This window comes from Balaenoptera ricei, chromosome 16 (assembly GCF_028023285.1).
Source record: "Balaenoptera ricei isolate mBalRic1 chromosome 16, mBalRic1.hap2, whole genome shotgun sequence".
In the NCBI taxonomy this organism is placed as follows: domain Eukaryota; kingdom Metazoa; phylum Chordata; class Mammalia; order Artiodactyla; family Balaenopteridae; genus Balaenoptera; species Balaenoptera ricei.
Window position 1 is genome coordinate 68,371,563 of NC_082654.1, and position 18,837 is coordinate 68,390,399.

At 37.4% G+C, this 18,837-nt stretch overlaps 1 pseudogene; it reads left to right on the top strand.

Annotated features, from left to right (window-relative positions):
- LOC132350451 (DNA topoisomerase 2-binding protein 1-like) overlaps window positions 1–18,837 on the top strand; it is a 66,722-nt pseudogene that overhangs the window by 5,799 nt on the left and 42,086 nt on the right.

An 18,837-nucleotide genomic window follows, 5' to 3' on the forward strand; every position in this document is an offset into this window, starting at 1 on the left:
GCCCAATGCACTTGACTACTGTTTCTTTTGACTCACAACTGATGAAAGGAGAGATACTGCAAAGGCTTAATTGCAATGTTGCTTCTCCTAAAAGTAACCATATTTTGGTAGAACAATCTTTTCACAGTGAGCCTTTGGGAGATGAAGACCTTAAGTGTCATACTTTGCAATGTGAAGATTTTAGTTACTGGAAAAGAAACCTCTAGAAGGACTATCTTCAATGTGGCTGGAAGGGTCCCTATCAGGTACTGCTAACCAAACATTGTGCCAACAAACTCCAAGGAATAGACACTTGGATTCACATGATGCACCTAAAGGTGCCGAACACTGACTGTAACTGCACATTATCTGGTGACCTGAAAGTAAAGACGTCCCAGAACTGAAGCAGATAACATCTGATGAGACAGCTTTCCCAAGATATCCAGAACAGGTCTGTTGGAAGTTTGTTGTCAAAGTTTTGATGATGGCATAACACTTCAGGTGATCTCCAATGTCTCGCATCTTGATAACATATGGACTTTAGATTAAAAGTGCCTGAGACTTCTCCTTCCACCCCCTCTTTGATACTCAGATGTGAATTTAATAGGTGCCCAATCCTTGCACTTTCCCTCCAACATGAGACACTACGCTCAGGAAGAATTCTGAGGACAAAAAGACAAAAAGGACAAAGGACAAAAAGACTCTGAAACCAGAAAACCTGACTCTTGATCAGTGATAATTTAGAGAAAGATCTTGATCAAAAGGAGGAAATATAGGGGCTTCCCTGGTGGCGCAGTGGTTGGGAGTCTGCCTGCTAATGCGGGGGACACAGATTCGGGCCCTGGTCTGGGAGGATCCCACATGCCGCGGAGCGACTAGGCCCGTGAGCCACAACTACTGAGCCTGCACGTCTGGAGCCTGTGCTCCGCAACAAGAGAGGCAGCAATAGTGAGAGGCCCGCGCACCGCGATGAAGAGTGGCCCCCGCTTGCCGCAACTAGAGAAAGCCCTCGCACAGAAACGAAGACCCAATGCAGCCATAAATAAATAAATAAAATTTTTTTTAAAAAAGGAGGAAATATAAAACAGAAACAGAAACCACAATTAAATAGAGATGGGAGTCCAAAACGGGGAGCTCTCATGCCCTTCAGTGATAGCAGAGCCCAACAGAAAGAAGAAATACTCCTCTTCTTTCCTGGCAAGGAGTCCAATGAAAAGCCACGGACTCTTTGTTTAATATTGCCTCCCAACTTCCTTTTCCTCTCTATAAAAGCGTTCTCCTTCGCTTCCCTTGTGGGGACTTGCATGTTGCTTGCCATGGCTGCAGACACATAACTGCAATTCTCTGCTGATCCCACATAAACCAATCTTTTCTGGGGAAATATCTAGCAGTCTACTTGTTTCAGGTCAACAATGAAGTTCATGTTTCTTGCTTTGCTACAAGTAATAAAGTCCTTTGTCTCTGACCCATGAGCTTCATGTCTTCTGCCAGCACCCAGGAAACTGTGACAGGCTAAATTGTTACTTTGCAAGTAAGGCAAACTCACAAACCCTTTTACTTCTTGACACTAGTCATATTAGGATTCTCTTAGGAGCCTGTGGAAAGAGTGGAGTTAATTGCAATAAGAGAATTGGAGTTCATAGAACTAATCTGATTGGAGGTTGTGGGTGATCAACCCAAGCTATCTGCTGTTTAATTAAAGCCATGCAATTAATCACATATGTAACTCATTGGAATAAATAGATGGCATACTGTGGGTTCAGCTTATAAATTTAAAAAATTTTAAGAAAGGCTAGGAAAGACAGAGACTGACTTGGGCCTGAAGGCTCTCCTTCAGTATTTTAATTTGTTGGGGATTATTTGAATTTTGAAGATAGATGAAGTTTTATTCCTCTTGCCTTCTTAAGTATCCTCTGAAAAATGTGTCACTATGTGTTTTAAATTTTAGTTTTTGTTGTTTAAATAGAAATGTTTACAAACTTTGCCACGTCTGCATTTTTGTGAGATATAATGTAAATTTAATAAAGTATTAGGATTTAATATTGATTAGTTTTGACAATTGTACACATCCATTTAACCACCACCTAAAATAAAATAAAGAATTGTGTTGTGCAATGTAGTAACCAATCACTAGCTACATGTGGCTACTTAGTCTTCAATTTTAATTAATTAAAGTTAAATAAAATCTAAAATTCATTTTCTTAATCACACTAACCTAACCACATTTCAAATTCTTAACAGCTGCATGTCAGTGGTAGTGGCCACTGACATGCAGCTATTGGACATATTGTACAGAACATATTTAGAACACTGCAAGAAACAACAGAAATGTCCTCTTTAAATTAACAGCCTGCAACATTAGAAAGTGGCTTCTTTTACTCACAATAATTTTCAGATTCATCTGCATTATTGTGTGCATTTGTAGTTTTGTTTCCCATTTTACTGCTGTGTAGTATTCCACTTAATAGTTGTAGTACAATTTGTTTAATGATTCTGCTATTCCTTAATGTTTATATTGCTTCCACTTTCAGTTATTATGAATAAGGCTGTCATGACATTTTGTACAGTTCTTTTTGTGGACATATGTTTGTTTCATTCTCTTGAAAAAATACTCAGGGGTAGAATTGCTTAATCATGGGACAGGTATAAGTTTATCTTCATAAGAAACTGCCACATGCAAAAAAAAAAAAATGTATAATAATATTATTTAGCAATGACATACTAATTCAGACAATTAGAATTGGGGGAAAGAATGACAATATAAAATATTGGCAAGGATGTATAATAGGTGGAAATCTCATATATTGCTGGTTGGAGGGTGAAATAGTACAGCTTCTTTGAACAACGATATATTATTGTGGTTTTAATATGCGTTTCCTTCTTGACTGAAGATGTTAAGCAGCTTTTCATGTATTTATTGGGCACTCTAACATCTTCTTTTGTGAAGTGTCTGTTGAATTCTTTTGCACACTTAGAACGATTAGTTATTTGCCTTTTACTTATTAATTTGTATGAATACTTTATATATTCTAAATATGATTTCTTCAGATATATTATTTCAGATAATTATATTTTTAAGATTAAAATCCAAATCTTATATTTTTAAGATTTGGATTTTAATTAATATAAATGATTGTGGCTAAGTTTCAAGTTAACTATAGGAAAATGTGGAGCACAAGCTTAGAAAGTCGTTTTTTGCTTTTTGCTTTTTTAAAAAATAAAAGTCAAAATGTATTAGAGAGTATGCTATAAGCACAGTGGATCAAGAGATATCAGAGCCAAGAAAAGCCAGTTGGGGCTCCTTTGTACCAGAAACTTAAAAACCTTAGAAGAGAACATGAAGAAAAAAGTCACTTCAGAGCCTCTATGTATTTAAAGATTTGATTTTTTAAATGTCTCTTTAATCTTTCTAAAATTGTCTTGCAAACAAAAGCATACTAAGCATACTTCATATGACAGAAAAGGTAAAACTCAAAAATCACTATGTTTTTTTGTGTTAGAAAATTAATTTTTCATGTAATGAACACTATATTCAAGATGCCTGGTAATTTTAGCACATAAAATAGAGCCAAATAGACAATTGAATATGTACTCCTATAACAATAAGGTTTTTTAAAAGCTCCATGTCTTTGGTACCACTGATTTACATATGGAACATTTAATTAGTAAAGTTACCAGTGTATTTTTATTTTTTTTATTTTTTATTTATTTATTTATTTATTTATTTATTTTTTTGGCATTAATTTATTTTTATTGAGATATAATCGACACATAACATTGTATAAGTTTAAGGTGTACAAAATATGGATTTGATACATTTATATATTGCAATATGATTACCACAGTAGCATAAACTAACACCTTTATCACAGCAGATAATTATCACTTCTTTTTTTATGGTGGGAATAATTAAGATCTAGTCTCTTGGCAATTTTTTTTTTTTTTAAACATCTTTATTGAAGTATAATTGCCTTACAATGGTGTGTTAGCTTCTGCTTTATAACAAAGTGAATCAGTTATACATATACAATATGTTCCCATTTCTCTTCCCTCATGCATCTCCCTCCCTCCCACCCTCCCCATCCCACCCCTCTAGGTGGTCACAAAGCACCGAGCTGATCTCCCTGTGCTATGCGGCTGCTTCCCACTAGTTATCTATTTTACATTTGGTAGTGTATATATGTCCATGACACTCTCTTATCCTGTCACATCTCACCCCACCCCCTCCCCATATCCTCAAGTCCATTCTCTAGTAGGTCTGTGTCTTTATTCCCATCTTGCCACTAGGTTCTTCATGGCCTTTTTTTTTTTTTTTTCCCCTTAGATTCCGTATATATGTGTTAGCATACTTTATTTGTTTTTCTCTTTCTGACTTACTTCACTCTGTATGACAGACCCTAACTCCATCCACCTCATTACAAATACCTCCATTTCATTTCTTTTTATGGCTGAGTAATATTCCATTGTATATATGTGCCACATCTTCTTTATCCATTCATCTGTCGATGGACATTTAGGTTGCTTCCATGTCCTGGCTATTGTAAATAGAGCTGCAATGAACATTTTGGTACATGACTCTTTTTGACCTATGGTTTTCTCAGGGTATATGCCCAGTAGTGGGATTGCTGGGTCGTATGGTAGTTCTATTTGTAGTTTTTTAAGGAACCTCCATACTGTTCTCCATAGTGGCTGTATCAATTTACATTCCCACCAACAGTGCAAGAATGTTCCCTTTCCTCCACACCCTCTCCAGCATTTATTGTTTCTAGATTTTTTGATGATGGCCATTCTGACCGGTGTGAGATGATATCTCATTGTAGTTTTGATTTGCATTTCTCTAATGATTAATGATGTTGAGCATTCTTTCATGTCTCTGTAGGCCATCTGTATATCTTCTTTGGAGAAATGTCTATTTAGGTCTTCTGCCCATTTTTGGATTGGGTTGTTCGTTTTTTTGTTATTGAGCTGCATGAGCTGCTTGTAAATCTTGGAGATTAATCCTTTGTCAGTTGCTTCATTTGCAAATATTTTCTCCCATTCTGATGGTTGTCTTTTGGTCTTGTTTATGGTTTCCTTTGCTGTGCAAAAGCTTTTAAGTTTCATTAGGTCCCATTTGTTTATTTGTGTTCTTATTTCCATTTCTCTGGGAGCTGGGTCAAAAAGAATCTTGCTGTGATGTATGTCATAGAGTGTTCTGCCTATGTTTTCCTCTAAGAGTTTGATAGTGTCTGGCCTTACACTTAGGTCTTTAATCCATTTTGAGTTTATATTTGTGTATGGTGTCAGGGAGTGTTCTAATTTCATACTTTTACATGTACCTGTCCAATTTTCCCAGCACCACTTATTGAAGAGGCTGTCTTTTCTCCACTGTATATGCTTGCCTCCTTTATCAAAGATAAGGTGACCATATGTGTGTGGGTTTATCTCTGGGCTTTCTATCCTGTTCCATTGATCTATATTTCTGTTTTTGTGCCAGTACCAAACTGTCTTGATTACTGAAGCTTTGTAGTATAGTCTGAAGTCAGGGAGCCTGATTCCCCCAGCTCCATTTTTCGTTCTCAAGATGGCTTTGGCTATTCGGGGTCTTTTGTGTTTCCATACAAATTGTGAAATTTTTTGTTCTAGTTCTGTGAAAAATGCCAGTGGTAGTTTGATAGGGATTGCATTGAATCTGTAGATTGCTTTGGGTAGTAGAGTCATTTTCACAATGTTGATTCTTCCAATCCAAGAACATGGTATATCTCTCCATCTATTTGTATCACCTTTAGTTTCTTTCATCAGTGTCTTATAATTTTCTGCATACAGGTCTTTTGTCTTCTTAGGTAGGTTTATTCCTAGATATTTTATTCTTTTTGTTGCAATGGTAAATGGGAGTGTTTTCTTAATTTCACTTTCAAATTTTTCGTCATTAGTGTATAGAAATGCAAGAGATTTCTGTGCATTAATTTTGTATCCTGCTACTTTACCAAATGCATTGATTAGCTCTAGGAGTTTTCTGGTAGCCTCTTTAGGATTCTCTATGTATAGTATCATGTCATCTGCAAATAGTGACAGCTTTACTTCTTCTTTTCCGATTTGGATTCCTTTTATTTTTTTGTCTTCTCTGACTGCTGTGGCTAACACTTCCAAAACTATGTTGAATAATAGTGGTGAGAGTGGGCAACCTTGTCTTGTTCCTGATCTTAGTGGAAATGGTTTCAGTTTTTCACCATTGAGGACAGTGTTGGCTGTGGGTTTGTCATATATGGCCTTTATTATGTTGAGGAAAGTTCCCTCTATGCCTACTTTCTGCAGGGCTTTTATCATAAATGGGTGTTGAATTTTGTCGAAAGCTTTCTCTGCATCTATTGAGATGATCATATGGTTTTTCTCCTTCAATTTGTTAATATGGTGTATCACATTGATTGATTTGCATATATTGAAGAATCCTTGCATTCCTGGGATAAACCCCACTTGATCATGGTGTATGATCCTTTTAATGTGCTGTTGGATTCTGTTTGCGAGTATTTTGTTGAGGATTTTTGCATCTATGTTCATCAGTGATATTGGCCTGTAGTTTTCTTTCTTTGTGACATCTTTGTCTGGTTTTGGTATCAGGGTGATGGTGGCCTCGTAGAATGAGTTTGGGAGTGTTCCTCCCTCTGCAATATTTTGGAAGAGTTTGAGAAGGATAGGTGTTAGCTCTTCTCTAAATGTTTGATAGAATTCACCTGTGAAGCCATCTGGTCCTGGGCTTTTGTTTGTTGGAAGGTTTTTAATCACAGTTTCAATTTCACTGCTTGTGATTGGTCTGTTCATATTTTCTATTTCTTCCTGGTTCAGTCTCGGCAGTTTGTGCATTTCTAAGAATCTGTCCATTTCTTCCAGGTTGTCCATTTTATTGGCATAGAGTTGCTTGTAGTAATCTCTCATGATCTTTTGTATTTCTGCAGTGTCAGTGGTTACTTCTCCTTTTTCATTTCTAATTCTATTGATCTGAGTCTTCTCCCTTTTTCTCTTGATAGGTCTGGCTAATGGTTTATCAATTTTGTTTATCTTCTCAAAGAACCAGCTTTTAGTTTCATTGATTTTTGCTATTGTTTCCTTCATTTCTTTTTCATTTATTTCTGACCTGATCTTTATAATTTCTTTCCTTCTGCTGGCTTTGGGGTTTTTTTTGTTCTTCTTTCTCTAATTGCTTTAGGTGCAAGGTTAGGTTGTTTATTCGAGATGTTTCCTGTTTCTTGAGGTAGGCTTCTATTGCTATAAACTTCCTTCTTAGCACTGCTTTCGCTGCGTCCTATAGGTTTTGGGTCGTCGTATCTCCATTGTCATTTGTTTCTAGGTATTTTTTGATTTCCCCTTTGATTTCTTCAGTGATCACGTCGTTATTAAGTAATGTATTGTGTAGCCTCCATGTGTTTGTATTTTTTACAGATCTTTTCCTGTAATTGATATCTAGTCTCATAGCGTTGTGGTCGGAAAAGATACTTGATACGATTTCAATTTTCTTAAATTTACCAGGGCTTGATTTGTGACCCAAGATATGATCTATGCTGGAGAATGTTCCATGAGCACTTGAGAAAAATGTGTATTCTGTTGTTTTTGGGTGGAATGTCCTATAAATATCAATTAAGTCCATATTGTTTAATGTATCATTTAAAGCTTGTGTTTCCTTATTTATTTTCATTTTGGATGATCTGTCTATTGGTGAAAGTGGGGTGTTAAAGTCCCCTACTATGATTGTGTTGCTTTCGATTTCCCCTTTTATGGCTGTTAGTATTTGCCTTATGTATTGAGGTGCTCCTATGTTGGGTGCATAAATATTGACAATTGTTATACCTTCCTCTTGGATCGATCCCTTGATCATTATATACTGTCCTTCTTTGTCTCTTGTAATAGTCTTTATTTTAAAGTCTATTTTGTCTGATATGAGAATTGCTACTCCAGCTTTCTTTTGATTTCCATTTGCATGGAATATCTGTTTCCATCCCCTGACTTTCAGTCTGTATGTGTCTCTAGGTCTGAAGTGGGTCTCTTGTAGACAGCATATATATGGGTCTTGCTTTTGTATCCATTCAGCGAGCTTCTGTCTTTTGGTTGGAGCATTTAATCTATTCACGTTTAAGGTAATTATCGATATGTATGTTCCTGTTCCCATTTTCTTAATTGTTTTGGGTTTGTTTTTGTAGGTCCTTTTCTTCTCTTGTGTTTCCCACTTAGAGAAGTTCCTTTAGCATTTGTTGTAAAGCTGGTTTGGTGGTGCTGAACTCTCTCAGCTTTTGCTTGTCTGTACAGGTTTTAATTTCTCCATCAAATCTGAATGAGATCCTTGCTGGGTAGAGTAATCTTGGTTGTAGGTTTTTCTCCTTCATCACTTTAAGTATATCCTGCCACTCCCTTCTGGCTTGCAGAGTTTCTGCTGAAAGATCAGATGTTAACCTTATGGGGATTCCCTTGTGTGTTATTTGTTGTTTTTCCCTTGCTGCCTTTAATATGTTTTCCTTATATTTAATTTTTGACAGTTTGATTAATATGTGTCTTGGCGTGTTTCTCCTTGGGTTTATCCTGTATGGGACTCTCTGTGCTTCCAGGACTTGATTAACTATTTCCTTTCCCATATTAGGGAAGTTTTCAACTATAATCTCTTCAAATATTTTCCCAGTCCCTTTCTTTTTCTCTCCTTCTTCTGGGACCCCTATAATTCGAATGTTGGTGTGTTTAATGTTGTCCCAGAGGTCTCTGAGACTGTCCTCAGTTCTTTTCATTCTTTTTTCTTTATCCTGCTCTGTAGTAGTTATTTCCACCATTTTATCTTCCAGGTCACTTATCCTTTCTTCTGCCTCAGTTATTCTGCTATTGATCCCATCTAGAGTATTTTTAATTTCATTTATTGTGTTTTTCATCATTGCTTGGTTCCTCTTTAGTTCTTCTATGTTCTTGTTAAATGTTTCTTGCATTTTGTCTATTCTATTTCCAAGATTTTGGATCATCCTTACTATCATTATTCTGAATTCTTTTTCAGGTAGACTACCTATTTCCTCTTCATTTGTTAAGTCTGGTGTGTTTTGACCCTGCTCCTTCATCTGCTGTGTGATTTTCTGTCGTCTCATTTTGCTTATCTTACTGTGTTTGGGGTCTCCTTTTCACAGGCTGTAGGTTTGTAGTTCCCGTTGTTTTTGGTATCTGTCCCCAGTGGCTAAGGTTGGTTCAGTGGGTTGTGTAGGCTTCCTGGTGGAGGGAACTAGTGCCTGAGCTCTGGTGGATGAGGCTGGATCTTGTCTTTCTGGTGGGCACGTCCACGTCTGGTGGTGTATTTTGGGGTGTCTGTGGCCTTATTATGATTTTAGGCAGCCTCTCTGCTAATGGATGGGGCTGTGTTCCTGTCTTGCTAGTTGTTTGGCATAGGGTGTCCAGCACTGTAGCTTGCTGGTGGTTGAGTGAAGCTGGGTTTTGATGTTGAGATGGAGATCTCTGAGAGATTTTTGCCGTTTGGTATTACGTGGAGCTGGGAGGTCTCTTGTGGACCAGTGTCCTGAAGTTGGCTCTCCCACCTCAGAGGCACGGCCCTGATGCCTGGCTGGAGCACCAAGAGCCTTTCGTCCACACGGCTCAGAGTAAAAGGGAGAAAAAATAGAAAGAAAGAAAGAAAGAGGCTATAATATAGTGAAGTAAAATAAACCTATTGTAAAGCAAAGCTATACAGACAAAATCTCACCCAAAAGCATATACATATACACTCACAAAAAAAAGGAAAAGGGGAAAAATTAATATATCCTGTTCCCAAAGTCCACCTCCTGAATTTGGGATGATTCGTTGTCTATTCAGGTATTCAACAGATGCAGGCACATCAAGTTGTTTGTGGAGTTTTAATCCGCTGCTTCTGAGGCTGCTGGGAGAGATTTCCCCTTCTCTTCCCTGTTCGCACAGCTCCTGGGGTTCAGCTTTGGATTTGGCCCCGCCTCTGCGTGTAGGTCGCCTGAGGGCGTCTGTTCTTCGCTCAGACAGGACAGGGTTAAAGGAGCAGCTGCTTCGGGGGCTCTGGCTCACCCAGGCCGCGGGGAGGGAGGGGTACAGAGGAGGCGGGGCAAGCTGCGGCGGCCGAGGCCGGCGTGACCTTGCACCAGCCTGAGGCGCGCAGTGCGTTCTCCCGGGGAAGTTGTCCCCGGATCACGGGACCCTGGCAGTGGCGGGCTGCACAGGCTACTGGGAGGGTTGATGTGGAGAGTGACCTGTGCTCACACACAGGCTTTTCGGAGGAGGCAGCAGCAGCCCCAGCGTCTCACGCCCGTCTCTGGGGTCCGCGCTGATCGCCGCGGCTCACGCCCTTCTCTGGAGTTCGTTTAGGCGGCGCTCTGAATCCCCTCTCCTTGCGCGCCGCGAAACAAAGAGGCAAGAAAAAGTCTCTTGCCTCTTCGGCAGCTGCAGACTTTTTCCCCGGACTCCCTCCCGGCTCGCTGTGGTGCACTAACCCCTTCAGGCTGTGTTCACGCCGCCAACCCCAGTCCTCTCCCTGCGATCCGACCGAAGCCCGAGCCTCAGCTCCCACCCCCTGCCCGCCCCGGCGGGGGAGCAGACAAGCCTCTCGGGCTGGTGAGTGCTGGTCGGCACCGCTCCTCCATGCGGGAACCTTTCCGCTTTGCCCTCCGCACCCCTGTGGCTGCGCTCTCCTCCGTGGCTCGGAAGCTTCCCCCCTCTGCCACCCGCAGTCTCTGCCCGCGAAGGGGCTTCCTAGTGCGTGGAAACCTTTCCTCCTTCACAGCTCCCTCCCACTGGTGCAGGTGCCGTCCCTGTTCTTTTGTCTCTGTTATTTCTTTTTTTTTTTGCCCTACCCAAGTACGTGGGGAGTTTCTTGCCTTTTGGGAGGTCTGACGTCTTCTGCCAGCGTTCAGTGGGTGTTCTGTAGGAGCAGTTCCACGTGTAGATGTATTTCTACTGTATCTGTGGGAAGGAAGGTGATCTCCGCGTCTTACTCTTCCGCCATCTTCTCTCCCAAGCCACCAGTGTATTTTTAAATGAGTCCTTTGGCTTTATTTTCTGGGTACCCAGGAAAGATAGAATTCCAAATTTATAAACGGTATTCTTTATTTTTAAAAATACCCCAAATATGGTGTGCAGAAGGTAACAGTATGTGCTTGCAAAATCTAATAATTTTCTCTTCACATTTTGCAAATTAAATCTTTCACTTCTCATATACAAAAATCAGAATCTTTAATTCAGTCCAGGGGTACTACATATGGCTAAGTTACATAACTGCTCAAACAAATGATCATTTCTCTTCCTCTAAAACAAACAAACAAACAAACAAATACCACGCTTATCCCAACAAAGACACACATACTTGAAATCAGAAAATCTCTACAAAGTTGATCTAATGTACAAATTCAACATTATGCACAATTCACCTAAAGCTACTTATGAATTTCTACTTTTCCTATGCCTTATATATTCAAGTGAAAACACAAGATGATTCAAAGATGCAGGTGCAACAGTTAAAAGTCTTCCTCTATTGCTAAAAGTTACTGGGGGTTAAGTTTAAATGACACTCAAAGAAGTCAGAACCAATAATAAATCTCTGTTTTGTACTCCTTCCTTACTCATATACGCAGCCACTTCTACAGACACGTGATAAACATAGACACAACCACACAGATACATTTATACAAACACACACACACACACACACAAATAATAGCCAGACATTCCTCAACTAATACAACTTTTCTTAACTTCCTACAATGTCCCTTAGTTATCTTAACCAACGAGGCAATTTCAGTGTAAGAAACACTTTGAATATCTGAACATAGACATTGTCAAGCCCTAGCTCCATGTACTGCTTGCTTAAAAAAAAAAAAAAGAAGAAGAAGAAGAAGAAGAAGAAGAAGAAGAAGAAGAAGAAGAAAACAAGTCAGTCTCACTAAAGCAGAAATGTCAAATACCATCTACCTTTGGGACTGAATATTATTCCCTTGCAGTGAGGACCTCTGGTACACATTTTGGTTTCAATTTTAAAACTATGAAGAGGAAAGTTACATTTATAAAAAATGCAGGACTTCTGGTTTTGGGTTATAAAATAGATCTGAAGAATATAAAGAGCTTTATAACTATTCTTTCCAGAAATTGAAAAAGCTTAATTGCATTAGGAATGAGTTTCCTTTCTCTAGAGGTATTCAAGCAGAAACTACACAGCCACAACTCCTGAGCCTTTCAGAAGACATCAATCCACAAGGCAGCCAGTTAAATTAGATGCCCTCTGAGGTCACTTCCAAATTGCAGTCTCTATAACTCTAACAATTTCTCCTTATTTTAACAACTCAACTACATTTTATCAGAGTTAAGGGTCTTCTAACATCATTGCTTTGCCTCTGTTATTTTTGGAACAAGATGGGGATATACATACATCCACATTAAAATGAAGAGGAGACATGAGTAATTAATTAGTCCCTCTAATTATTTACTATGAATTATAAAACTGTCTGAGGCTGAAAAAGTGACCACTTATGTTTTTCAAGAATACAGTTTTCAAGTTAAAGTAAGTAACTAACTGAATTATTTGAGAGCAATTAAATATTTAAAGAAAACATTTAGATCTTTACACCTTTTTATAGATACAGGAAATATATTAACACGACCATTATGTTCCCAGTAAGCAAAAGCACATATACTCCCAGTGTGCTCAGTTAATTATGAAAGGCTTTTAGTTTTCGAAGTTTCCAAAGATTTATAAGATTTATTCAGGTAAAGAAACGGTTTTTGAGAAAGGTAAATGGAGAGGAGATCTGACTGCCTGAGTTGAAGCTCAGGATGAAAACATCCAAAAGAAACAGAAAAGGAGAGACAAGTATAATTGGAATTTTAGTAGGATTGCTGAGGTAGATTCAAGTTCAAAATCTTATGAGGTCTCCTGTTTTCCCAGTTTCCAGTTAGTATGAGATATTTTATAGGTAGGCAACTCATCTGCAACCATGCACATCTTTTTAGTTAATAAAGTACATTCATTTTTTAGAATATCAAAGTAAGGGAAATTGCAAAGACAAACCATTAGTTTCTACATAAATTTTTCTTTTTAAAAACTGCTTTTGTGCATTAATTCAAGAACATTATTTGAGAATATTCTGTTCACATCTGCATAACATATCACTGAGCTAGGCACTGTTTTTATTCTCGTTTCATTGTTATTTAGAAAAAAAAAATGCCATCCTGATTTTCTTACCACAAAACTCAAAGGACAATCTTGCCCAACCTGTTTTAATGCCTACACAACATGCTTGCATGCTCTTTGTATTCTTGAGGTACATTATTTTTCATTGTGTTCATGACACTTCCTATACATATTTTCTCTCTTCAAGAAGACGGTAAATAGCAGAGTCATGAACTATGCCTTCCAGTTCCTATTTATTCCCCCCAAATTCCCACAATATTGTTTTTATGCCAATTCCAAATATCTACTTTACTAATTCAACAATTCCATTTTGTTCTTCTAGGAACTATCTTCAGTTAACCACACAAAGTATACTTCTAAACATGTATATAAATATTTTGTATATGTATTTGATTTATCAATGGTAAGTAACAGGATGATTTTGCTCTTATAGCCAAAGAAAAATACAGAACAATTAATCCCTCGTTACAGTGTAAACCTCTCAGAAGCAAGAGCCATTTTCATTCACCTCTTCAGAGTGAAGAGTATGCTCAACCATTATTTGCTGAATTTAATTAGACACCCTGGGTAACTCTACACTAATTATGTGGCTTTGAGAAACATGCAATAGCCTCTAATATTTTTAATCACAAAAATTCATGGTTTATATACCTTTCATATCATTTCATTCATTCTATTTCCTTGATTCTTTTTTTCTCTGTAAGTATCAGACATAGGCTTTCAATAACCACCTAGTTAACAATGGGGGACATGGGTGAGTTATAAAATGGGACATTCTCCAGCATCTGGCTTTGAAGGTACACATGAATTTAACAGTCCTTCTTGATTTTTCATGGCTTCTCATCAGAAGCTATCATGGTTAGATGTTATTTAGTAAGTTCTATAGTTTTTAACTATTTACTTCTGGAATCCAAGGATTTTGAAACTTCTCTTGATTTTGTGGCTTTTACTAAACTAGGTACTGTAACGTATATGCTAATTTAAAAATTAATTTGTACATTCTATTTCATTCAGTAAATTGGTTATAAAACTAAGACATGATGTATCTCTAATTTTGCAATAGAAGAGTGTCACTATTAACTTTTTAATGTACAATATTTCCTTCTACCATTTGAGTACATGTGTTTTAAGACAAAATTATGATCATACTCTGTATAAAGTTTGTACTTTGTTTTACCCCACATAATATTACAAGGACAGTTTCTCACATCATAATTAATTCTCTTCCAAAACATATTTTTATTCATTCATAATATCTCATCAAATTAGGTATACCCTGTTATTAGGATCTTGGTTTGTTTTCTATCACTCCAACAAATAATACAACAGTGGATTTCTCAGCAGATACATCTTTTTGAGTATCTCTGCTTATTTCCCTTGGATAATTCCTAGAAGTGGAATTATCGGACTAAAATTGTGACTAATTTTAAGGAACATTATTGACATTATCAAATTCTCTCCAGAAATATCTTAGCAGTTTAAACTTCAAGAATCTGCATGTCAAAGTTTTAGTTCTTTGTTGTTGCTTGACATTGAAACACACCAAAACTATACATTTGCCTTCATGTAAATATTTGGTCATATCAATGAAGTTGTAGTAATTCCATATGTTAGTACTAACACTGAGTGTGCACTGTATTCCAGTTCTCCCTGACCCATGTAATACAGCACACATACAAACGTGGACTTGTGAATGTGTACACACACACATATGTTCACAAGAGTCTGAAAAAGGAGGTTTTCCACATATAAACAAAAGATGCTAAGAATTCTTATTGTGTGAGGTGTTTCATTTATACATTAATTTAAAGGTGATATTATTAATAGAAAATTCTCTGAATAGGATATTATTTTGCACTTTCCTTGTACCTACAAATAGACTGCCAATATTCTTACATATTCATGATTGGATTCATGAAAAAAGAAGAAATAATAAAAGGGAGACAATAAAATCTAGTAATTTCCCAAAATTGAAAAAATCTACATCTCTTTGCACAGCAGGTTCCTACAACAGCAGATATCTGTAAAAACACACTGTTCACTCTGTTGATCAGATATTAAGCAGTGGAAATGCCAGAATTACTCTAAGATTTTGAAATACAGATTTTATCCTTCTGAATTTAATGTTAACATAAAATGTAAATTCAAAATTTAAGATAAGTATTGGTAAATATTTTTGAGTGCTTTCATATACTTATTTGCAAAGATTTTACTTTTATGTTGTGATAACATTTCATTATTTACTTCATTGGGTCTTTAGAGGACATATATATGGTTAACAGCATATCTGTTGACTGAATCTCAGGGCTGACACTACTTTGTTTATTCATGTATGCTAGATGTGCAGAATGAAATAACATTGGTGAGCTTAACCACAATTTAGATTTCTGGCCTCTGGAGAACAGCCACACTGCAATGCTGCCTTTTGGAGTATTCCACCATAACCAAGTCATGAAGAGAGGGAATAGCCCAATTAATTAAAAGAGCTTTGGTTGTATGCTTCCTTACCTCCAAAATAGGAAAACAAATTCCATAATTTGGACTGCTTCATGGGTATGGTAAGAGAGCAATTCTAGGTTAGTAAAAAAAATAGTGGAAATTAGGAAATTTCCAAGTCCCTAATGTCATATGAAGTTGAGCATATTTTCCTATTGTTATTTACGTCTGTATATTTTCTTTGGTGCAGGGCCTGTTTAGATCTTCTTCCCATTTTTAAAATTGGGTTGTCTGCTTTGTTATTGTTGAGTTTTAAGTGTTCTTTGCATATTTTAGATACAAGTCCTTTATCAGATATGCGTTTTGCAAATATTTTCTTCCTGCCCATGGCTGTCTTTTCATTCTCTTAACAGTGCCTTTTGTACAGAAGGAGTTTTTAATTTTAACGGAGTTCACTTTACCGGTATTCTATTTCATAGTGCTTTTGGTGTTGTATCAAACTCTTCACCAAACTCAAGATTTTCTCCTATGTCATATTCTAGCTGTTTTATAGTTTTGCATTTTACATTTAGGTCTATGATCCATTGTGAGTTAATTTTTGTGCAAAGTATCTAGATTCATTTTTTAATTGAATATTCAGTTGTTCCTGTACCCGTTGTTGAAAAGATGATCCTTACTCTATTGAATGGCCTTTGCTCTGATAACCTCAAGTCAATTAGAATCCGGCAAAAGAGGTTCCTTTGAAAGCAGCCTCTAGTAAGAACAGAATGCTCCGAGTACATTTTAAAATGGCTATTTTTTTTCCCCTCCCTGTGCTGGAAACATGAGGGGATTTTTCTCCAATTTTCACCCTGAGAGAATCTTCACATGCTTGGGTTCCTGGAGGTAAAACTCATGAAACTGTAGGGGTCCTCCTAAGACTGGGACCCCGGAATACCTAACTCAAGCTTGTCCATACTGAGCCTCCAGCAATTCATCAATCACAGCGTGTTTCTGCTAGTACTGTCCTCAGAGGTGAGCTTCTGCTCCTAGTGGGCTCTGGTTCTCAGTATCCACCTTCCTCTGCATTTTTTAGGGTGACAGCTTACTCTGTGACCTCAATTCTCTGAAGGATCTAAGAAGAGTTGTTATTTTACAAATTGTTCAGCATTTTTTCCTTTTGTAAAAATGGGAGAGATGACTTCCAAGTTCTTTACATGTCAGAAAGGAAACCAGAAGTCTATCTTATTTTTTTACCATAGATTTGACAATAATTTCCAGGTAACCTTATATAAATCAGTATACTGGCTTCTATGTATGCAATAGAGAATTTTGGACAAAATCAATACTTTCAAAATAGTGTTCTATGATATGTTAATAGATAATCAAATAGAACACTATTTGCTGGTAAAACAAAACTGGCACACATTCATTGAGGTCTCTCAAAAGGCAGCTGGTTAGTAACATCTCTCTTCCCCATATGACTTCATCTGAGAAACAAAATGAAGAAGCAGCATATGGAAGTAAAAATATAACCTGAAGGACGTTCAGATTATGAAATGTTATTCTATCCTGGACAAGTAGACTTGCTCAAACAGGATCCCCAAATTGGTCAAGCTATTCAACCCCTTGGGCCAAACCATGCAAGTCTGTGTGCTGCAATTTTCCCAGTGATGGAGAAGTACCTAGAGTAACAATGGCAACTAACTTTGCCCTATGAGCAGTTTATCCTCAGGAGGAAGAAAGGAAGAGAAGAGTCATGCATATCAAGTTCTTGTTCCCATACTCATTAATCAAGGCTCACTTCACAACCGTTTGGGGCAAAGTGAGTAATAGTACAGATAGAGGCCAGTCGTGCATTTAAGAAAATTTTATCCATATAGGAACTACTGGAGTGGGGGAAAGTCATTCTACTCTGATAACAGAGTTTAATAACTTTCAACATTATGGAGCCTTCATTAGGCCAGTGTCCACAGAGATTGTCCAAAATGGTCAGGATCAGACTGATTTGCTAACTGAGCTTTTCTTACTATCTAAATAGATCTCTCAAACTGGTAGTCTGCAACCAAGTGCAGACTTTGTTTTGCTGCTATACATAGAGTACTGTTTCTCCTTTCTTAATTACTGCCAACATTTTTAACAGGAGATTTCACCTAAATTTTAGATACACAGCTCTTCATAAATCTATAGATGACAACATTGGACCTTATTTCCAAATGGCAATAATTGCCTGCACCTGAGTAACAGTTCTTCTTACTAGATAATGTGAATACTCTTCATTTTGCCAGTTTTCACCATTTCCTCAATGTGATCACAATGCTCTTACACAGGATTTGCCTCACTCATTCATGTGTCTCTCTTCTGCAGACATTTGGGTTTATGATCACTGCTCTAAAGAAAGCCAAGCTTAGTCATATTTTTGCACTCCTATCTCATCTACAGGTAACATAGGGAACTGGTTTGGGATTACAAAGCCAGTAAATCCTGAGCTGCCTCTGTTCCTATCCACAAACCTTCTTTCTCCACATTCCATATGCTTAGTTCATTTCTTTTACAACTTATCTCTTTTTCTGATTTCTATTCTGAGGTTGACTTTGAAAAATCAGCTACTACCCATGTTCCATATCCCCAGGCACCTGGATCTTGTGTGTATAACTTGTGTTTAAATCTCTAGGTCAGCCTAGTTGGAACCCTTAGAATCAGGATATCCACAGATGAAGGCTGCTAGAAAGGCCTATGGATGTCTCCCCCTTTCCCTGCCTAGACTTCATAGGAGATCAGGCTACACTTACTTATGCTGTAATGTATACTGCTGATCCTAAGGCAGAGGCAGAACAGCAGGGTTGTGAGTCAAAAAAAGCTGATCATACTGCCAAACTGGAGGAACCAGAGCAGATGGGAAGTCAAAGAAATAAGGCATAAAGGAGAATAAGAAAATTCTGGCACTTACTTGTAATCAAAAAGTTTTAATAAGCATAAAATTATTCTGACAGAGGGGAAGTTATGTGTTTTAATCAGGGCGTTTACTTTTCATTATAGTTGATACCCAGAAAAAGAGACAAGAGCAGACTTATCCATGAACAATATAAATTATCTTAAAATGAAAATTTTAACCTTTTTTATATTGGAACAACTTCCATATTTTTTTTCTTTTTACAAAGATAGTGATCACTTAATTTGTACAGTTCCAATAATGCTTACTTTTACATTAACACTTAAATGAAACTTGCCTTTGGTTACTGAACTTCCTTTTAAACATCTATCAGGAGACATTTGTGTGAGTTTTCTCCAAAGTCCTTTTA